The sequence below is a fragment of the Amblyomma mixtum genome, chromosome 4 (assembly GCF_055824585.1).
Source record: "Amblyomma mixtum isolate Tamu chromosome 4, ASM5582458v1, whole genome shotgun sequence".
NCBI lineage: Eukaryota > Metazoa > Arthropoda > Arachnida > Ixodida > Ixodidae > Amblyomma > Amblyomma mixtum.
This window is the reverse complement of record NC_143015.1, coordinates 88,104,297-88,127,847: the sequence shown is the minus strand read 5'-3', so window position 1 is coordinate 88,127,847 and position 23,551 is coordinate 88,104,297.

Below are 23,551 nucleotides of genomic sequence, written 5' to 3'. Positions count from 1 at the left end.
ACCTTAAGATAAAAGTAACAAGCAAATGAGTCAAATAAATAAAATGTAACAAAAATTCTGACCATTTTCATCGGATGAACCCAGTTCAGAATGTCAAAGCTTTGCAGTAGCGACCGGCACTGATCGAAGCTCTAAGATGCAGAGTGCCAAGCTTAAGTACTGGAACCCTCTGTGCTGCAAGGAAGCCATATCACGAAGCAGCCAATAAGCGTGCACGTGGAGAAATGCGCGTCATATGAACTTTTCGACAGGATGCGCATGTAGAGTGAAAGCTTAACCCTTTATCGTAGCGCCAGTTACCTCCATCCGGTTGATGCGAAGCAGGATAGTTGGTCGGGGCAGTTTTTCAGAGGCAGGTGCGGCATTCATGCTACTGACCCTCAACCGCTATTAAATCTATATATGACTTTAACGTCCACAAAAACTTTGTAATCGAAAAATCGGTCATAAAAGTAAAACGAAAACAAGACTAAAAAAGCACTACGAAAAGGCGAGTCGAACAAAGGGAACAAAATCTCGTCCTGTGCTGAAGTTCCAGCTGACTATGCATGGACGGGAAGTTACAATTTTTGTTTTTCAGACTATTTAAAAACAAGCGCACCACAAGCACTAAAGCCGTTTTTGCACCTCGGCAGGGGCACCAGGACAATAATGTCATGGGACATTTGTATCTGTTGATCTCTGATCGAAATAATAAGTGAGCTTATTTCGCACACCTTGCCGTTAGAGTGCATATCTGTACTGAAAGCTTCCAGGCAGCCATATTCATTGAACGAAAATTTTTTTGCACATCCTTGTGACAGAATATTATTCTGGAAATTCACACCTGATTTCGCGTGATTATAAGCTCGCAAGGAGGCGACGACTGGTACAAAACGCGTTTTGTTGCTTAGCAACTCATGCGAAGCATTTTCTTTGTCGTAGAGAAACAGGTGATTATATCTGTTTTTTTTTCTTAATTTCGGGCACCGTAATCGTGAAATCGTCATCTTCGAAAGTGGCATAAAACCTGGAAGGAGTTTCGCGTCGATAACCTCCGGTTTGCACGTGGATGGAAGCGGAAATTCGTAGCTATAGCACCGACCGGCTTCAAAAATCGGGCCAATTAGAGTAACGTAGGAATCAGGCAGCATCTAATCTTCAAACGTAAATATGTAGGCGTGCATTAGCCGCTTATTTTGCAGAGGAACAGCGTGCCGCTGGCGCTGTCATTTGGAATCGGATAACTAGCGGATGAGAGGCAATGGAGAGGAGGAACTAAAGCAAGAGCATGAGAAACACACGGTTAGAACACAACTTTAAACTTTAAGCGCACAATCAGGTAAATACGTTGATGAAAGACAAGTGACGAACTAGCGTTAACTTGCCACGATTTATTATCAACCGCACAGCGGAATATGTAGCAAGTTGTGGCCTGAAATCACACGTGCGCAGTCAGCAAAATAATCAGTGCCAGGCCAAGTATTGTAATTGCATCCAATACAGCGCAATAGACGGCTTGTGCCCGCATATATCCGTGTTAAGGTGACACAGTATTCCTGTGTCACCAGTCTTTCTATACCGTCTTCGTCTGGTTGTGCGCCTAAACTTTCATCTCGTGTTGTTCATACCCGCCCCAATTGACAGGTTAGAACACACCGCTCGCAAGGCTGCGGCGGCGCAGCTTGACCGGCGACTAAGTGGTCAGCTGTATATCCTGTTTGCCCCCATTGGACACTGTCTTGAGGGCCTTGAGTGGTTTTGTAATTTTGAAGCGTGGTCATGGAATTGCTGCCTGTGAGAGCAATCGGTGGAACTGATCACGGCTTTCCAGTCTTAAACATGTGTGCTTAACGAGTGGGCGCGATATAGACAAAATTTGTCGTCCCACCGAGCCGAGACTAATTGCGTTCTCGAAAATCTAAAAACTGATATGGATATTACTCACCGTACCTACACGCCTCACCATTAATAAGGTGAACAGCAGTGATAGGTAAAAAATTCAAAGGCGGTGGTGGTGTTAACAACCTTTATGTTAGACGTTCAGCAGGTCTGGGGACAAGGTGACAAGGGCGCGTTGCAGTTTCAGATCCAGGGAGGCAAGCCAGATGGGCCATGGTGGGGAGGGGGGGAAATTCAAAGGAGAATCAAGATAGTCCAAAATACAAAATTTAATCACAGCTCGGTCTGCTTCGGCGGGACGAAAGGTAGGGTCCTCTCGTAGGCGCACCTGGCGTCTACTTCGGCACCGTGAATAGCTGGGGCCTCTCGACAACTCAGGCGTTCCGCCATGCATTCCGCAGACTCGATTTTCGCACATGGAAGCCAAGCGAGCGTCTGGCGCAAACACGGTTTTGTGCGCACTCTCTTCCTTTCACTATCCACTTTACAGAAATAAACACACTAACATGCCATCTTTTCACATTGCCGCTAAACGAAGTGAAAGGTGCGCAGCAGACACAGCTTATGCGCCAGTGCAGCGCCTCGAAGTAGGCGACAACTGCGACGCATACTATGATGCAAGCTGGCGCTTTCAGACTAAGGGGGAGAATGCGTCGCCCCATGCCATGGACTCCGGAACCGCCGAAGCGCTGAGCCGGTGGAGTCGTTCAAGTGCCAAAACTAGCTGAAATCTAATCCGACCGCCACCTATGAGATGCCCCAACAAGGCCTCTCTCGTGACGCAAAATTTATACACTACTGTCAGCGAACACGGCTATCCTATCTCTCTTACTCGATTTTGTAACTGTCAACTGCTCGTGTCTGTACAGCTGCCAACTCCGAATTTAAAGGCGCGAAAGGAGAATCGATGCCACAGATTGATTGTAAAACATTTTATTCGCCGGGAAGAGCTTGGCAAGAGGTCGCAGAAGCGCGGTAGGTGTATGTCGCTGCGAAACATGCGATACAACGCGTGCCTCAAGCCCGCGCAGATGGCGACTGGCGCGAGCGCAGAAACCCCAAAAAACAACGCCACCCGAGCATCAATACGTGAAATCAAGACAAGCTTAAGATAACCACGCACTCTGAATGCTATATCAGCGATTCAAAGAAAGACCAACTTTTCGTTCAGCATCTCTTTGAAACCGCGAAGGACCGCTGAGCCACCAATGCCTGCTCAAGACCCCACTGGACTCTAAATAGCTAACATTTTTAAAATAAGTTTCACGTGAGCAGGGTGTCGGGGTCAGAAGCACCGAGAGCCACTGAGTGATTGGCGGGGCTTGATGTTGGTGCGAAAAAAGAAAAGTCAAGAAAATCAAGCGATAAGTAGGAAAACAGTCCCTTCCAGAACTGCCAAAAAAAGTTTGTGACAAACAAACGGTGGAGGGAGACTCTTATATTCCTTTAGCGCGACCGACGTCCAAAAAGGCACAACGTAGTCGCCGCTTGCTAGCAATTCCGGGCTCATTAATGTCTTGCTAATTTACCCTTGCAGCAAAGGAATGTAAGCAGGCTGTGCGCTTAAGCTGTGCTGTAACCCTTTGCGCCGAGGAAAGCACACGCTGCACTATGCAAATATTCTGCAGGTAAAGCAGAACGTTGAGCTGAGCAAGTTTATTTATTTATTTATTTATTTCACATACTTTCAGGGCCCGAAGGCATTACAGAAAGGAGTGGTACAACAACAAAAAAAATACAGTGCATAGTTGTACAAAACAAGTTATATGATGGCAGAAAACACAGTTTTCTTGAAGTTCTCAACATCGGTAATGGCAGCGATGGAGGGAGGAAGGTCGTTCCAGTCAACGCTGGTTTTAGGAATAAAAGAATCATGACACAATTTGGTTCTCGAAAATGGAACACCGACTTTAAATATATGATCGGAACGGGATGAAATGTATGAAGGGCTCGAAAAAAGATGATCCTTTAACAGGGGGTTATGGTGATACAGTCTGTGGAAAAGACATAGTCGAAAACACTTCCGGCGCGAAGAAAGGTCTGGTAAGGCAAGTGTGTTTTTTCATAGAAGTAATGCTGGCGTAACGGGAATAGTTTGTTAAGATGAAACGTGCTGCACGATTTTGAATGGATTCTAGTGTGTTTATCAGTGTGATTATATTAGGATCCCAAACTGCAGATGCATATTCTAACTTTGGTCGTACTAATGTTTTATAAAGGGTTAGTTTTATCGGCAGAAGCGCGGTAGAGAAATTTCGGCGCAAGTATCCAAGAGTCCTGTTGGCGTTATTTGCGACATGTTCGACGTGTCTATGCCATGATAAGTTACGTGAGATATAACTATTTTCTTAGGACGAACATTCTTCTTAATTGTGAAGTGAAGCAGTGAGTGGTCACTCAGTCCTTCTAGGTACGTTGGCGGAGAGACCAAATCTGGAGCTGTAGTAAAACAGAGGTCTAAAATATTAGACGATGTGCTGGTGGTACGTGTGGGTTTGTTAATTAGCTGGGTTAGATTAAAATCGGCGCAGGTGTCTAAAAAATTAGTGCACTCGGAGGATGGCTGCTTAAGGGAGGGAATACAGTTTCGCCACACTATGTTTGGGAAGTTAAAATCACCCAGTAGGAATAAGTTTGATTTCGGGTGTCGAACAATTAATTTATTCAGGGCATCATGAAGGTCGGCGCAAAAAGTAGTAGGCGAGGATGGGGATCTATAACAAGCGCAAAAGATAAGGTCACCCGTTGGAAAGCTAGCATGGATGCAAACGATTTCTAGTGGTGAATCGATAGAGATACCAAAGGAATTGATAGCAGAGCTCACGGCAATCAGTACACCTCCGCCTGTTCGGAAATCGCGGTCGTATCTGTAAAACTTGTATGTTTTTTCGCAGTCTAGTATTTCGCTATTCTTTATTTTTGCTGAGAGCCAAGTTTCGGTGAGCACAACAATAACAGCCGAGCATGCATCGATATGAGACGATAGTGATGTACGTTTGTTGATGACACTTCGGACATTAGTGAAAAGAAGCGATATGTAGTCTGTTTGCGTTCGATCGTGAGATAGCTATGGTGAGCTTGAATGTGCGGTGGGTGAACCTGGTGGTGTGATGTCTCTTTTGGGGGTAATTGCACTCCTGGCTGGTCCGATTTCGCATACTTCGTCAGTAGCTGCACAATAAGCGTAGCATTTTTTACCTATGATCAATTTGTTGTGGCGCAAAGAATAGAATTGGCCGCTAGCCTTGCCGAAATCACTAAGGGCTTTCCGCGATTTACGGGTTGCTTTACAAAAATCTTCGCCGATAGAAACGCCTTCTTCTTTAAACTTTGATTTTTGTGAAAGTATATATTCTCGAGTTTTATAGGACGCAAACTTAGCAATAACAGGTCGTGTTTTGCCATTTCCAAAGCTGCCTAACCTATGAGCCCTGTGAATCGCGACTTCCGAGGAATTCAGATTGAGGCACTTCGAAAGAAAGTGTTGGATCTGGGCTTCCGATTGTGCCCACGTTTCTGACGAATTGTCAGAGATGCCATAGAATATTAAGTTGTCGCGTCTTGACTGGTCCTCCAGCTCGTCCAGTCTGGACGCGAGCGCAACGCTCTCATTTGAAACAGCCTCTTGGACTGCTGCAGTAACATCGCTACTAGAAGGCATGTTTTCGAGGCACTCAACCGTGGCTTCCACAGCAGTCATCCTATTAGAAAGGTCTGAAACAGTGTCGGGCAGCGCTTCCTGGTTAACCTTGAGTTCAGCTATGGCATTCATCATTTCTTCATGTCGTGTATCAAACTTCGACGACAAAGCAGCTATCGTGGCCATAACTTCACTATGCTGACGGTCCACATCCTTGTTAGGACCAGGATTTAGTTCTACATCGCCGGAAAGTAACAGTAACATTGCAGTGGATACACAATCATTCAAGGTGGCAGCAAGCACTTGTGGGCAAGGGAAGAGCAGCAAACATACATTGCTTGTACGTTTGCAAAATAGCGATTCAGATTGACTAACCTGCACAAGAAAGCAGAATGGAGAACTTAGCGACCGCATGGTAGCCGCTCTCCCATGCCCACTGGAAGCGCCTCGTAGATGCCAGCTGCTTAAATAGGGGCGGTGCAGTGCTTCCGCTGACGGATGCGTCGATGTTCCACGAGACTCTGACGTGAAGGTGATGACGTCTACTGTGCTCAGATAAGGCCCGTTGTCAGCTGTTGGTAGTCGCAGATCCAGGCCAAATTCCCAAGCAGATATCGATGCATAACACGTGTCAGTCGGTGAGGACGGGAAGCCATAGACAGCAAGCTGCACAAGAAAGCAGAATGGAGAACTTAGCGACCGCATGGTAGCCGCTCTCCCATGCCCACTGGCTGGTATGGATTCATAATAAAACCGCAAATGACGACGGACCAGAGAAAGGAGAACGCAGGACTAGAGCTGACCCGAAACTCAAGGTTTTATTCTTTAAACTGTGGAATATATTTATTTATTTATACAAATACCTCACAGGTTCCAAACTTGCATCATTGTGTGAGGGGAGGGGTTACAATATTTAGCAGACAAAAGATGGTACAAAGTGGAAAGAATAAAAGTAAACAATATTAAATACATTGGACTGCGAACAATTATTACACCGTACTTGAATAAAACCGTATTATATTGACACAGAAAAAAAAACAGCAAACGAATAGCGGCACTGCGTCGATTTGACTATGCATACGAACACAATTTATGTACAATATCACGGATGCATAAAGGTGGTCAATTCGTTTTTGAACATTAATGGGTCACGTATGGTAGCAATGCAATCCGGAAGACCATTCCAACCCCTGGTAGCACGTGACAAAGCAGAGGAATTAAACGCGAGTGTTTGGCCGAATAGACGTTGGAAGCTAAGATTATTATGTAGGCGACGTGAAGTGCGCATTGGGCGTGTAAGTGGCAGTGTGGACACAAAGAATAAGAACACACAAATAAGAACACACAGAATAAGAACACACAAAAACGCATGAATAAAAAAAAACTAAAAGCACAGCAGAAAACCGTCACCCAAAGACGCCCACTACCCCCGCCCTCAAACACTATCGAGAAATGAATGCTAGGCTCCTTATCATAGAGAAAAAAAAACAGTTGGTTTGTCATACTTCTTATGCAACGGGCTCTTTTCTCTGGCCTACCCTACCGTTCCACAACTCTGCGGTGTTCGCGCCGCTCATTCCCATTTGTGCATGAGAAGCAGTGAAGGCATCACGGTTTGCTACAATTTGATCAACGCCTCCGGAATTCGTGGCTGCCTTTTGTTTCCTCCAGTCCTCCGCAGGACACAGCAGAAGGCTATGCCGCATACTGGCCTCCGTGTCGTGGCGACGAGTACGTCACTTCAAAAACTGCCTCAAGGTTTAGTGTGATCTCGCCCACAGCAAGCAAAACATGCCTACCGTAGCTGGTGTGCCACGTCGGATCAACTTACCGAGTTCATTTGGAACAATGGTTGTCCGCGACTACCGACCAAGAAGAAGAGGAGCGGCTTCCACGAAGGCAAGGTTCGCGCTTATGTTGACCACGAGATCCCCGAGGGCATTAGCAGCGTACTCAAGCTAGGCCCCAAACATGCTTTCGAGCCAAGTCAAAACAAGGCGGAAAAGCTAACCTTGACAAGGGCAATAGCAAGAAAGGTTGAAGAAAGCGATAGCTCCCGTTGCATTACAGAGTGCGTGGACATTTTAGAGCGCACGAGGACAATTGCGGCAAAACGTAGTTTGGTTTATTGGTCTATTGGGGTTTAACGTCCCGAAGCAACTCAGGCTATGAGGGACGCCGTAATGAACGGCTTCGGAAATTTCGACCACCTGGGGTTCATTAACGTGCACTGACGTCGCACAGTACACGGGCCTCTGGAATTTCGCCTTCATCGAAATTCAGCCGCCGCGGCTGGGATCGAACCCGTGTCTTTCGGGTCAGCAGCCGAGCGCCGTAACCACTGCGCCACCGCGGCGGGGCGCAGCAAAACGTAGTCCCGTCGTCACTATTACAAAGTGAATGTGTTCAAAGAATCGGAGAGTGTTGCTGTCCGACAAGGAAGGCTCTTTCACAATATTTTCTGAAGGCCAATGATGTGAAAAAGCCTAGCTGGCAGTGGTTATGAATAATTTTGAGCTGCCTCCGCTGAAAGAGACCGCGGTCAAGGACCAAGCTGTTTCCCTTCTCAAGGACCTCTGCCTCGAACGGCTGTCCACGCAGGTTGGCCAGTGCAAAAGGATGCATCTGGATGTATTCCTCACTGAAAAGGCTCATAAGTTGGACGTGCCGTTCGGGCCGATTGTATCTGAAAGGAGCATGTTGCAACACCACCTGTCAAAGTTTCTACAACAGCACCTTTCCACCTTGAATTCCTGCGACCCTTTCAGGATTCCCAACTCCGATTTCCTCATGACCTTCCTAAAGGAAGGCAACCTAACCAACTGTGTAGGCTGCAGCATTGACGTCACAGGCCTTACTACAGCCCCTCGCATGTCTGTTTGTCACAATTAGTGCAATGGTTCTTAACGGAGGACAATGACGAGCTGGTGTTCGTAACAAAATTAAAACTTTCAGAGGGAAGTTTTCTTCAACTCCTACGGTTTTACCTGCATTCCACGTTTGTAGGGTGTGAAGGCAAGCTTTACGCACAGGAACACGAGTTTTTATCGGATGAAGTGTGTCCCTGTCTTGAGCGACATTTTTTTTATGCATTAACAAAGATTTCCAAACCAAATTGTGTGGTCTAAACCATAAAACCGTCAGATACGTTGATAACTTTCTAGTTTTTGTAGAACGTGGACATTTTGCGGCTGAAATGATTGACAGACTAAAAGCGTTCAGGGAGTGCGGCTGAGGGTTACAGTTCACCTTTGAGGCGCCAGTGGACGAAAAACTGCAACTTTTAGACCTGCGGCTGCGTTTCCAGCAAAACCATATGTGCTGGAGCTACAACCGTAGAGCGACAGAGCCGCTTCTCAGTTCGCAGTCGGGCCATTCGAAATAGGTAAAAAGCAGCGTTATCAGTTATTACCTCCGAGCTGCTTTGACAAAATCGTGCTATAATGCCATTGGAGATAGCTTTCAGGCCCAGCTGCCTAGGGTCAAGGATGCTGGGTGTTGGGACGAAGTGATAAACGGGGTATGCTCTTGGTAATTAAACTTTTTAAAGAGCCAGGCCGCTCAGCAGGGGGCGGATGTTCAACCTTAAAAGAAGAAAGAAAAAATTACTCTTCTGCCATATGAAAGAAGCCAACAGCCACAGAAACCAAGGGGCACAGGAGATTTTTTTATTTTATTTATTTATTTTGTGGTGTTGATCAATTTATAATATTACTGAATATGTTATCGCTTAAAGCCAATTGATTAGAAAAGCAGAAGAAAGAACAACCACATGCCGCCGGTGGGATCCGAACCCACGACCGCCGAATTACGCGCCCGGTGCTCTACCGCTGAGCTACGGCGACGGCTGTCATATCTTCTGCGTTTGGGGGTATTTATGTTTACAAATAACCTGAACTTAGGAGTGTTCACCAGCGCCACCCACGTTCTTAAGCGGCGGACGTAGCACCTCCTGGGTTACCGCTGATGTGACGTAGAACGTCATCGAACGGTGAGGGTGGAAACTGTGTGAGAACCCTCTTATGCTTCCTAAGGCATCAAGGCTGCCAGAACCGAGGCCCTCGTTAAGCAATTAAGCAGACAAGAAAAGGTGAATGAGGGGCTCGTTCCCTTCATTCCCCTTTCCTTGTCTGCTTTTCTGCCATATGTTCATCGCATCGCCGGTCACCTGAAAAAAACATTACAAAAAGGTGCAATGTCGGCGTGTTCCTTTCAGCGTCGGTCAAGCTCAAATAGATATGCAGGGCCATTCAGCGAAAAAAGGCCAAGAAAAGGAAAGGCTGTGGCATCGCGTACAGAGATAAGTTTGTGGATTGCGGCACAGATGTTCTGATAGTGTCCCCCTTTCCGGCCGAGCCTGTTATATTGGCCAGACTGGGTGATGCCTGAACAAGTGCCTGCAGGAACACAGCAGTAAATTACTGAATGGAAAATGACCAGTCTCATCTTGTGAAGCATTGTCTAGGATGTCAACTAATGAAAAAGAAGTGCAATGCATTGTTTCATGACACACGTGAATTATACACCGTTAAAGATCAGACAACCCGCGAAGTGGTAGAAGCGCACCATATCGCAAAAGAAAAACAGAAATGCTCAAGCAAATCCACTCTTTCTTTTTGTGTCATTAGCAAGTTGCATTTCTCGATAGTGCTTAAGACAGGGGGCGTGCGCAGTTTTGCGTGATATTTCTCTGATGTGTTTTTAGGCGTTCTTTTTTTGCGCATGTGCTCCTATGCAATCAAAGTTCAAATAATAAAATTTTTAGTTAATAGTCAGCGCTTATCCTGTGTTCTCCTTTCTCTGGTCCGTCGTCTTTTTTTATTATGACTGCGGGTAAAATATCCCACGCATCTATCAATGCCAAAAGAATTGTAGTTTTCCCGGGTCCGAAATTAAAAGTCAGCTCATGACGACTAGAACTTGCTGTGAAGATCAGACCAAGTGCAGTTGATTTTCCATGGGTTTCATCCATGTCGGGCGCGTCGTTCTTTCTGCTCTCTGTATACCGGCGTGTCTCCCGCTCAGCCAGCAGTATTTCCTTCTAGCACCGCCTGGCAGTGCTTAAAAATGGTTGTACTATCAGCAACGAATGAAACGCGAACAAGAAAACTGAGTTGGCAACGCAAAAACACCAACATATTAGCTCCTGTATTGGAAATACAAGCGCGATTGAACAACACTTCCAAAGAAGAGTCTTCTTGTTTTCTGAATTAAAAGAGCAGGAGCTAGTATTCAGCTTCCCCTGGCTAAGAGCTGCTTCTTTTGCAGTCCGTGGTTCAGTTGTCTTGTTCGCGTTTCATTTCTTGCTGATAGTACACCCAAGCAAAGATGTCGAGGACTACGCAGTGAAAGAATTAGCTCAGCAGCAATATGGACAAGCTAGAGAAGGCTAGAGTACTAGTGGCATAAAAGGAGAACGAGAAATTTGTCCGAAGCCTCGCCCAAGTCACAATAATGAAGCTAGAAAATAAACGAAGAAAATAGCCTAGAAAGCTAACGATCTATATTGGGATGTAAAGGCCAAAAAAATTGCTAAAATTATAGTATGCTCGATGATTCATTATTTTATTCTTGCCTGCAGAACTGAAGCTTCGGTTTGGCAAGACCATGTGAGACCAGCTATCCAAATTTCCACTTGCTCTAGAAAAATATCTTGCCGTTTATAGGCAATATTCTATAGCGTTACCCTTCTCATGCCTTACAAATGCGAGATCATTACTTGGCTCGTTTAGCGAAAACTTCGGCGTAGCCAAAAAGCCGTGGCATAAACACGGCTCTTCAATGACGTCATCAGTCCTCCTGGAGCAATAAGCCCTCAGAAGGATAGATCGGGTAGATCGGGAAAGGCATATGGACTTTCGCGGTGAATAGAAACAGGCTTGGAAGCGCCCCTACTTCTCCCTGCGGGGCTATACATAACCCTTTCAGCTGGATAAAAAAGCAGACTTCCTTCATGGTAGATGGGGAGGCGGAAACGCGGCTGGAGAGAAAGTAAGTCATCACCCCTCCTGCAGCAACAGGCCATCAAGAGGCAGGACAATAACTCTCAGCTGGGGTCATTCATGGGGTTATCCACGTGCTGCGATGTCTGCGTCCCTCTCACCTTCACCTCGTTTTTATCCTCTTTTATTTCCCAACTCCCTTACCCCTGCAGCCTGGCGCAGTTGCGGTGATGCCAGCTAGCTAGGTGAACAGTTATGTGCGCCAGTCGAGTTTTTATTTCTTTGGCAAATCACATTCTCAAGATGGGGGCGGCAGGCCCCTCCCTCGTATGCACCAGGCGAGGAGTCCATCCCGACAGACTTGAAGTGGTGCATGTAAACAGCGGCGTTTCGGCTCTGCGAGATACGCTATAAAATACCAAGCCCACTGCCGTATTCATGTAAACGTGGCTTATGGCGCCCATCATCAGAAGTTGAGTCACTCGCGACTACAACATCAGGCGGGACAATAAAACGTTGCCGTAGGCTGCAGTTCACTGTCGACAAAGCACAAGACTGTCGCAACGCAGTGAAACGTGCGAAGCGAGCTGCTGCAGCGAAACAGCGTTCACCTCTCTAGCCCCCGACAACTCAGCGACACAGTCAGCGGAAAGTATGAATGCTCTGCATTTGCACATCATAAGAATGGCTGAGTGCGCCCATTTTTTTAGGCTGTGATATTTCTGGCCTTTTCGACACGAATAATCACAGTCTTTTATGCTACATGTCTTTTATTAAATCTGCTAATAGCCACGTAGCGGAACTTTCCAAGCTAAAAAAGAATGAATCCATTCGTCACCCTGACATCATGAAACATGGAATGTGCTGGAACCGGAACGGGGCTAGTCCAAGGAATCCATATCATATACCCTCCTTTCTTTATTGAATCGGTTGGTACAAGAATGTTTTACTCTTTTTTTGAATAGAATTCAGTAATTAATTTTTTTTATAATTCTTGCCTACGTGATGTGCGTAGTAACATGCTTTAATATCCGTGTCTGCGTAATTTGAGAAAACATTTCTTTGTTTACACATTTCACTGTGTTAATTTTCATTGATTGCCTTGTGCTCGAATATTTTCGTCTGCAGTACTTGTGCTTTTCTAACGTCATGAAAAATTATCCATCACCTGTATCTCTTTTAATTCTGTTATGTAATACCACTGTTAGAGACATTTGAGGTGCATACTAAATAAACACCAACAGGTAAGAGCCAGGACCCCAGTAAAGCCGTTGCACAGCTGTAAGTCCTGTCTCCTGTATTAAAGAAGGAAATATGCAATTGAACTGAATTAAAATGAATGGTTTGGTTTGGTTTATGGGGTTTAACGTCCCAAAGCGACTAAGGCTATGAGAGACGCCGTAGTGAAGGGCTCCGGAAATTTCGACCACCTGGGGTTCTTTAACGTGCACTGACATCGCACAGTACACGGGCCTCTAGAATTTCTCCTCCAAAGAAATTATAGCCGCCGCGGCCGGGATCGAACCCGCGTCTTTCGGGTCAGCAGCCGAGCACCATAACCGCTGAGCCACCGCGGCGGCGAATTAAAATAAATGAGCCAGAAATGAAATAGCTAAGAAGTGTGAGAGAAACAGCTTACGATATTCAAGAAGTGAGCACGTATCTCTCACTGGACGCGGTTATAAATCCAGGCAGGAGAAATGTTAGATATGTTTTCTTTCCTTTTGTTGTATGTAACGGGGACATGGGCAGTGAATAATACCAAGCTTAAACCTTCTGAGAAATACCATCGTCCTAGTTTAAACGGGATGCCGACGAAGCTCAACCATTTCAATTAAGAGCGAGCACGTACCCCTGTTTTCAATCCAAGTGCATTAGAAAAGGGAAGTGAAACAATTTACACTAGGGAATATCACATGCTCGATCCAGGCTCTTAGGCGTGCCAACAACAGAACTTCCTGACGGATTTCTTTTTGAAGCATTCGCTCCTGTCGAACGTCGCCTGCCCATTTTACTTTGCCGCAAGAAAGTGACCTCTGCTTCAAAAATTATTCACCGCGCGTACGGCGAATGGGTGATTGGGGCAAAATGCTAATTTTTATTTCTCGTTCTTTGAATGCAGCGTACCGGTGTAGTTTTAGAAAAGTGATAGTAGTGCTACAAAGCCTGCAGTTTTGCTACATCGCGAAACTGTGCTCTCAGGTGCAGGACGCTGCGTTGCAGAGCATACAGCGAGTGGCATATGGGAGCAGCTGTGAAAATCGAGACAGGACGCTGTCTCTGCGGTTTTGTTTGTGTTTGCGCGGCAGTGCTCGACGGCTGCGTGGCTGAGTGGATTGTAATAAAAAATTGCTAATGGAAATGACCGTGCATGCGTACTCCAAGGCTGCTCTACGAAGCTCACGGCTCGGCTCAGCTGCTGAGTCCTCGGGGCGAAGGCTTTGATGAAGGCCGCCGGGGGAAGTTATCTTGCCACAACTGGTGCCTAATAGCATAGCTGCATGTTGCTGTGTGGGCTTTCAGGCTTGGGCAGCTCTTGTGCACAAAATCTGCAGTTGATTGTAGAGAAATACGAGAAATATTCGAGCAGCGTTTGCCAAGGGGATGGTTGGTTCATATTTTCAAGGCTGAATTGTTTTTAGCGCACCACATAAAAGGGACAAGTCAGACACTAAATCACATCTGCTTATTCAGAAAGAAGACGTGCACAGATAACAGATGTTTCAAGAAGATTTAATGTGATTCTCAAAAAAATAGGCTTTTTTAAGTAAAAATATGGTTTTTTCAGCATAGTATTATAAAAGTTGGCGGATGCCAGAAAGCCGGTGAATTTTTTAAGTAGTCAGCTGGTTAGAAAATTTTTATTAATTAACTTTTTAGCTATCATTGTTAGCTGCCAAGTTAGAATTAGAGATTTGTAGCCGGTCGTCAGTTATAGCCATATTAGTTTTTTAAATTTCGAGAACGTTATTGCCCATGGCGCTATGGTTACTATGGTTATTTACTAGCTACGTGCAATGGAATTGATCTTTGCCTGCATTATTTTCGAAAGCGCATGTATTTTGGCATGATGTAACGATATTTCATCGTCAAGATCAACATCAAGATAATAGGCAGAACACCCAGTAGGACGCGAGTTAATGGAAGCGTTTTTATCAGAAAAAAAGCCTTTGTTATCAGCGACACTTCAGTCAGCTTGAAACGGAAAGAATATTTCTTGGCGACCCCTGTGTAAAGCTGCGAAAATTTTGAAATGACGAATGACTTCATGATTCTACATATGTGCGCGTTCATTCTGAATAAACAGTTATGAGTTACCGTCCATCCTGTCGGCGTTAAGGGGTGCGCTAAAAATAATTCCGCCTTTAATACTAGAAGTATGGAGTACATGTCTGTGAGGGTTTTCTTTTCACGCTGCAGTTCCATATGTAAACGCGCACAACTCAGCAGAGAAGGAACGTCCACTTGAATGTGCCAACGGCTCGAAACAGAGATATCCACCTAAATAGAAAGACTAACATTAAACAGGCCACGATGGGGCGAAAAAAGGCCGTTTATAAAAAGCGTGTTTTCCGTAACGTGGGCCAGTAATTGAAGAACGTTCCACGCCTCCGACGCGGGAAAATAAAAGCATACTGTTTGGCACCATCTGTCGCAACTCAAACTCTTATTCAAGTCCCACTAATTACTTAATGCCATTTTAAAAAACTGGTCACCTAGCTAAGGAAATACAGCAGCACAAGAAAACAAGGACCAGAACACGCAATAGATAGCACGGACACCAACTACCAACTGATTTCTTATCTCGACAAACCTCAAGAGAGGACACACTAAAAAAACAACAAACACAAGAGGCGAAAAGAGGAAGCGAGAAAGGTAAACCGCGTGCATAGAACCATTCGCAATCTCTTGATTCGTTAGAGACACTGACTGCTTGCTGAGGCACAAGGAGCCCCGTTGCTTAATCAGGTATCCCTCCATAATCTCTGTTTCAAGCTTCGACTGATCCATGAATCTTGCTTTCTCAAAAGCAGAGCAGCAGTGACAACTTTTACAGTGAGTCGTCATGTGGCTACCATAGCCATTCTTTACGTGCGTTTTATGCTCTCTTGCCATATAGTTAAAAGACCGGTCAGTCTGCCCCTTGTATTCAATGCCATAGCTAAGAGGAATGGCTTAAACCACATCAACGGTGCACTCCATGAACACAGTTGAGTATTGTTCATACGATTCTATGACATGTTTTTCTTTATTTAACTTGAAAATTTTTCACAATTTCAAAGATGCAGAAAGAACTACTTTACTTTGTCGCAGCTGGCCACCTTCTTGACATTGTGCGATAGGCGATGAAAGTAATAATTTACCACAACCGGTCTCTTCTCTTTGTTCTTTTCTGTGTGACTATTCCCTGATGCATGTTTATGTTTTACAGAAGTGTTCCACATACACTCGTAGCGAAGTGATCCAGGTAACCGGCTGTTTGAATTCTTTTCATCTGCGCATCAAAGATGCGTCTAGCTCATGCTTACGTGTTTTATTCAGAGCGGAAGTTAGGCAAGTCGCAATTATTCCACCTTCAACAACCTTCGAATCAGCACTATCATACGGACGAAGTTCTTTGGACGAGCGGGGATTGTAAAACCTGCATAAGTGCCCATCCTTTCTGAAAACCAGTGTTCAATGTATAAATTGGAGGCTGTCACATCTAGGCACTGCCCAGGTGCCGACCTTGTTTCTTGTGCCGTTGTATTCCTTAAGCAATGTCTCTGCATCAACTTGCTCAAACAACTAATGTTGTCACCTTGCTTTCGGGCTGATGAGTCTGACGTTCAGTTTGTGATGAGTGTCAGTAACATTGGATGAATCTTTTCTTTTGCGGCGTACTACGTTCATGGCCTTTGTTATTCCCGCATTTCATCACGACCACCAAAGGCGAAAAAACTGCTGCGGATTTAGTGTAGTTAAACCGAGCAGATGTGCGAAAGCATTTGTTTAGCCTGCTTGGGTCATGGTTTTGTTTTGCAACGTCGACGGCACGTGTGGTGACGATAATAGATTCAGGTTCAGCTCCGATCAAGGTTAAGCTGATCTGATCTGACCTGTTCGCTCCGCAGATGGACGTTTATGGAAACAATGATCTGCAATGCACGGCGCGAGGGTGGGTTGCGATTTTACACAAGGTGCGACCGGCTGCGGCGAAAGTATACAGCTCTCGTGCAGTGAAGCTGGTTTGTTCGCGCCGCCGCGGGTTCGCAACCCAGTGGCAGAAATTTATTTTCTTTCTTTATGGGCTGTTGCTACGCTAGATTTAGCCAAGGTCACCCTCCGATTCGCTCGCATCATCAGTTCTAAGTATTTCTACCGCCAACGACTGCCCCCTTTCGACGTATATAACCCTTGACACCGTGCGGATCTACATAGGTCACCTAACAATGATTTCCTAGCGTCATCTCGTGTCAGTGGCGGTAGAGACCACAAGCAGTGTTTACAAACGTAATAGCAGCCCACCAGTCGTCATCCCATCACAGTCCACCCCGGCTATACAGCCTTCCTCGTGTGCGAATTGCTATTCTGAGGAGTACGAAGCAATCGAAGTTATCCACGCCAGCTATTAAACTGGTGACACCGCAACTACTCCACGCCAAATAAAGTGATCGCGAGCATGTAGGTACAGATGGCGGGGTCTCATCTCATAATTAAGATTGCGTCGTGGTTATTCCGGCGAAACAGACCAGTCATAACGCGCTAATTTCGCATCGCACAACCTGCAGCGGGAAATATATGGCTGCTCTTTGTGCTGCTGTGCAGCACATGGGTGCACAAACACTCCCCATATGGGCTCTTTTCGCCGAATCAAAAGCTGCCCTACAATGCCTGAATTCTGCTCCACGCCGCAGCGAAAATAAGACATCTTCTACATCACGCACTGGTAGAGGGTCATGACGTCATATTCAGTTGCTCCCAGGACACACTGGCATTGTTGGAAGCGACAGAGCTAACGCTGCAGCTCGATCCGCCCACGGCAGTACTCACGTTGTCCGGATACCACTAATAAGAGCCGGTGCAGCAAGACATCTGCCAGTGCTTGGCCGTAATGAGGTTTTGGCGTCATGATCTAGCCCTGGAAACTCGACATGCCGTTTGCCCAGCCTCGACCCCTCATTTGAACGCAATCATCCGTCCGACCTCTCCCGCTCCTATGCTACGTTCTTCTGTCACCTGTGGCCGGGAGGGGCGTTTAAAAATGCCTACTCCCACTTTATGACAATCGCAGACTCTCCTATGTGTGAGAACTGCGGGTGCGACGAGACAATTGAGCATCTTCTTTGTGAGGTCCCCCGGTTTCAACGTGAGCGTGTCCTCCTGGCTGCAACGCTCCGCTGCTTAAATCTTTGTCAGCTTACAGAAACCAAGATTCTGGCTCCTTGGACTAAACCTTCATCGTAGAGGGCAGCTGTGAAGGCGCTTTTCAGGTTCCCGAAGCACTGAGGACTGAGTTTAAAGTTATAGACTCTCCGTGTGTGCCCTGTGTACCCTGTTAGCAATGGCTTACGGAAGCGTGAAAAAGTGAACTCCGTTTCCTCTTTCCCCTTTCTAGCTCCCCCTCCATTCTCATTCCAACGTGTAGGGTAGCATACTGGTCGTCGCCTAGTTAACCACTCTGCCTTTTCATTCATCTTTCTCTCACTCTCCCACTGGCTGCAGCTTGCGCCACGCTCCTCCAAAACTAACTGGAGCTTATCTGAGTTACTCCCAGGCTTCACTCAAGATTCTTTGTTGGGACCGCGTTAAGTGGTGCTTTCGCTCCAAAAAGAAGACGTGACATGATTTTTCGCCACCATACTCTACCGCCATCGGCCATGTTTTAAAGGAACCAAGCTTGCACGCTAACCGTATCAAAGTCAAAAGGCCAGCGCCTGTTACCAGCATCAGCCTGAAAGCGAACCACACCTTTAGCAAGTGTTGTTGTCAGGCTAGTTGGTCAGATTCTTCATTAGCCATGACAGGCTTTTTGCACCAAAAAGACGAGACATCAGCAACACGACAGGATGAACGCCAACTAACAATGGTTTATTCAGTGGTTTGCAACTAAATACTAGACAGAACCGTTGCATGCACATCAGGTGCACCGAGGGGATGAGTGGTGAACGTGCATCACCACACCCTACAATGAAGATTTCAGTAAGGCGGACTCACTTCTGTACAAGGCTACAGACATGTCGCTGATGCAGTTATCCGAAGTCTTTATTAGAAAGGCTTCCATTATTTCGCATGCCTCGGCATTACTGACCCTGCCAAGAATCTTAATCTCAGTAAGTCGTGGCCTCCATTCGCTTGCTCTGCAACGCTCAGGCAGAGCCGTTTTTTTATCTCTATTTCAGAGTGCGCTCATGCTCCTCTGCGCGATAATTTACGCCGCGTCCGGTATGGCCAATACGAGCCTTTCCGCATGTTAGTGGATTTTCATAAACCACAACATATGGCCTTCCGTCTTTTTTCGCGCATTCACTCTGCCTAGAGTTCCCATTGGCTGTGAGAGCGCAAAGCTAGCGTAGCTTCACAGGGGCCGAGAACACTACCTGTTTGCCACTTTTTTCAGGTTGTGCCTAACCTTAGGACTCTAAGGTTCTACCAGTGGTTTTGTTCCATCATTTGGGGCCCTTTTGCGCCTTTTTCCTTTATCTTCTGTAGGAGGGTTTCACTCACCGCCGCCAAGATTGTATAGGGGTAGCCGGCACCGTTCAACAGGCCCGCTTGAATCTGAAAGCTGTCACTAATTTTTGGCGGGCATGGCTTCATGAGCGCAGACTCAAAACATAGCACAGCAATACCCTTTTTGACACTTTTTGAGTGTGCAGACCAACACGGAAAAAGATAGTTTAAAACTTGCAAGGGTGGAAGAGCGGGCTAGTTGGTAGTTCATTTTGGGGAAAAACACCGCGCACTCCTAAGACAAGGACGAAGACTTCAACTGATTATTTTATTGTGGAGCGACATATATGTGTGTGTGCGTGTGTGTGTGTGTGTGTGTGTGTGTGTGTGTGTGTGTGTGTGTGTGCGTGTGCGTGTGCGTGTGCGTGTGTGTGTGTGTGTGTGTGTGTGTGTGTGTGTGTGTGTGTGTGTGTGTGTGTGTGTGTGTGTGTGTGTGTGTGTGTGTGTGTGTGTGTGTGTGTGTGTGTGTGTGTGTGTGTGTGTGTGTGTTGTAGTGCCGGAGCTCCCATTTAGCTGGCTGGCCCCCCTGGAAACAAGCGCTGCGCGCTCGCCGACGCTCAAAGCGGGCCCAGACTTTCTCGGACAAGTCGCGACATGCAGCGTGACTCATCCCGCCGCCGCGGCGCCGACACGGACCCTTCCTCCTCTCCTCCTCTCCGTCGGTGCGAACTCCTCCGACGCTCGCCGGTTCTCGACCATTGGTCTAATTTGAACGGTGGCCAGTGATTGGAGGATTTGAACGGCTGGCTGCCGCAACCGTTACCAGCGGCTATAAAAACGGAGCCGCGCTGAACCCGAGCAGCAGACGGGCAGCAGAAGAGCCATCACGCCGGAGCTACGCTCGCCGCCGGGGCTGCTCTTCTTCTTTGTGCTAGCCCGTGGTGCTCTTGGCCCTTGTATCATGTAAAAGCCCTTGTACATACTGTACATAAAGTTCATTTGACTCACCGTCGCCTCGACCGTTTCCTGGCTCGGACTCCCAGTCCCAACAGTGGATGGCAACTGCGGGATCGACCGGCGTCAGCTACCTCGGCGCGGTGAGTGCCTGATGTTTCCCCCTCAATTCGCCAGACTGCTCTAGCACACGTGATTGTAGTTTAGAGTAGGGCTGTGTGTAGCACTGTAGAAAGCTTTGCTGTTTCGAGCCAAGTCGGAGCGCTTTGAAACGAAAGCTGGTGCAGAGGGAGTTAACGAGGCGTGTTTGGAAAGAATTACTTGCGCGTGTCTTACTAGTAGCGCTATAGTAGTGACCGGCAAGGGAATTCTAAGAAAAGGGCAAACTACAAGAGGCTATTGTGCGCGATGGAGAACTTCAAAGTGAAGGAACTCATCGAAATTTGTGAAGAGTTGGGCATTGATTTGGGCCCCGCAAAACGAAAGCATGCGATTCTTGAGATCATGCGAAAGGAGAATGTAACGGCTGAGGAAGCCAATGAGGCCTGGGAAGAGATCTCAGAACGCCGTGAGCGCGAGGAGGCTGAAAAACAGAAGCAGCTTGAGCGCGAACAGGCAGAACGTGAGCGCGAGGAGGCAGAAAAACAGAGGCAGCTTGAAATAAAACGGCGTGCTCGCGCTAAGAAACTGATGGACCTCGAGCTTGAAGCGCATGAGATCGATTTCGAGAGATATAAAACATTGTCCGCTGTGCATGAGACTAACGGTCAGCAGCCGAGAGACAGGCCGCGGCCCTTCGTGATCGCCGAAGATATGGCGAAATATTTGGCGGAGTTCGAGCGCGTCTGCGAGAGAAAGCGCGTTGAGCGGAACGGTTGGGCACAGAAGTTGGTAGCCCTGCTTTCCAGCGAAGCGTATGACGTTGTCAAGCGCCTGTTGGACGACGGCTTGGCGGACTACGATGAGCTGAAAAGCTTCTTACTTAATAGATATAACGTGTCACCGCTGGACCTTCGTCAAAGGTACCTGCGAGAGAATAGCACCCCATCGTTTAACGATTTTCCCTACCAGTTTAAAGCCGACATTTTAGAGTGGCTCGAAAATGCCGAAGGTTCGGACGATCGTGACACAGAGGTAGAATGCGTCGCTGTAGAGCAGCCCTGCCAGTGCGGCACAGAGGAACGTAGTCCGTACTTGGCAGATGTAACTGCTGCTGTAACAGTGGGAATTGTCCCGCATTCGCCAACCGACAAAACCTCTATGCCATCGGATAAGGTAGTCACAGCATCGGACGATGCATTTACAGAGGTCTCGCCCATCGAAATTGTGGCGGAGTTACCGGAAAGCGAATCTCCTAGCGTGTCGAAAGCAGGAGAAGTTGCCGAACAGGGCAGAGAGGACGTCCGTCTGGACATGAATGAAAACGCCTGCGCCGACGCAAGCGAAGTAGATGAGGTCGGCACACCGTGTTGTGCAGCGCGTTCGGCAGAGATGCAGAAACCCGAAACTTACGATCAACGGAAGCAGGCGCATGGAGAGTTTGCGGACGCTGAGTTGTGCGTTAGTGTCTCTGGCGAGGAATGCGAAACGAGTCCCGTGCTTTCGCTCTGCTCTGAGCTTTGCGACTTTCCAGAAAGCAGCTGCAGTAGCGGGAACACCGCGACTGAGTGCAGAGCCGACCCTCATCCGCTATCAGCTGAAACGCGCCAGGAGCACGACGCGAGCTGCGTGTCAGCACTAATGTCAGGAGAAAACACTGGTTCGTCTGCGCCTGAAGAAGCTAAGGCGCTGGACGACAGTGGAGAACAGAACGTTCCAGACAACATAGCGGCGGTAGACGTCAACCCGTCCGAGAAAGATGAGGCCGAATGCGCACTCAGAGACGCTGAGCAGGAACAGCGCAGCTTTGAGGAACTTGGTGAAGGCGCTAAAGACAGGTCTGATCGAGGTAGCGCACGTGAATCGGCTGAGAATCATAGTGACATTGTCAGAGAACAGGAACCTAGGCGACGGAAGCAGCATGTGCTTCCACAGGAGAAAATGAAAGAAAAGCACAAGAAAGAGAGCTGCAACCGGAAGGAAAGTAACAGCCAGTTCCGAAAAGAGAGCTATCACAACAAGGTAATAGACAAGCAGTGCTGCCGCCGAAAGGACAGTAAAGGCAAGCTCCAGAGAGAGAGCTGTCACCGAAAGACGGTGAAAGGCAGGCAAAACAAAGAGTGGTGCCGCCGAGAGATGAAAGGCAGGCATAAGAAAGACGGGCGCTGCCGAAAAGAAAAAAAGGGCAAACGCGCGAAAACGGGTTTCCACCATCGGAAGCGCCAGCGTCACCGGCAAAATGACTTCAGTAAAGTCAGTCACGTTGTCAGCCGTGAAGCTAGTGTCACAATCGGAGCTAGAGAAATGTGCGAGGCGTCGCTATCGCGCAAAGCGAAACACATAAGTGTGCCGAGGCACATGGATCTGGGCAGTAAGGTAAACTGCGAAAAGAAAGCATGCAAACATTCGCGCGGAAAAGTGCACCAAGGCAGCAAACCGAGATTCAAGAGAGCGCTGCCCGGGAGGCGAAAAATTAAGGAGCGGTTCAAGAGAGAGTCTTGCCGCCAGCACAAAGAGAGCAAAACACGCAAAAGCGCGTACTCTCATGAAGTCTCTCGCTTTCCGCTGCAGTCACGGGAGAAACCGCGCTCCCACAGAAAGCGGCACGCGCGCGCAAGGAAAACGCGTGTACGGGGCCGTAGTGACAGGCGCAAGAAAATTGGCAAGAAGAAACCATCTAAGCGTTCGGCCAAGTGCGGTTATCGCGATGGAAAGCCGCGTGTCAGGATAACGCTCTCCAGTAGGCGTAAAATCAAAAGGCTGGGTAGAGGCGAACCGCACATCGAGCGGAAAGGCAAACGGGTGCGCGAGAACTTAAAGACTCGTGGAATGTCTCACTTGCCACGAAGAACAAAGGAAAGGAACGAAAGGTCCCACCGGAAGCTTTGCGCAATCGCAGTTGAACGCCGCAACTGGAGCGCGAAGCGCAAAGAAAAGGACAAGTCGCAAGTCAGTGAAAGCGAATCTTTCTCGTTTTGTACCGCCCGTAGAAACTGGAAAGACAAGTACAGAGAAAAAGAAAAGCGCGTCTACCGTGAAAGAGGCAGAGACGTTAGCTACCACGGTAGTAGAGAGAGAGAGAAAAGCGCAGCTACAGCGAAAGAGGCAGAGTCATTAGCTTCCGCGGTAGCGGGGGTCGTTTACCGTCCGTTAGAAGCGAGGAAAACGCGAACGTAGACGCACTAAGCCGTGTGTTCTAAGCAAAGGCTGGCTTCGCCTCCTCGCTACCTACATTTTGCCTCTTCGCGAAAAGCTTTTAAGTTCGCTCGTAGATCGGGGAAAAATTTTATATTCTCATTTGTGGCCTCAGCTGACTGTTTTCCTGGCCGATCGAGTGATCTCAAGAGAGCGAATTTACTTTGCATTCATTTCATTCCGAGTG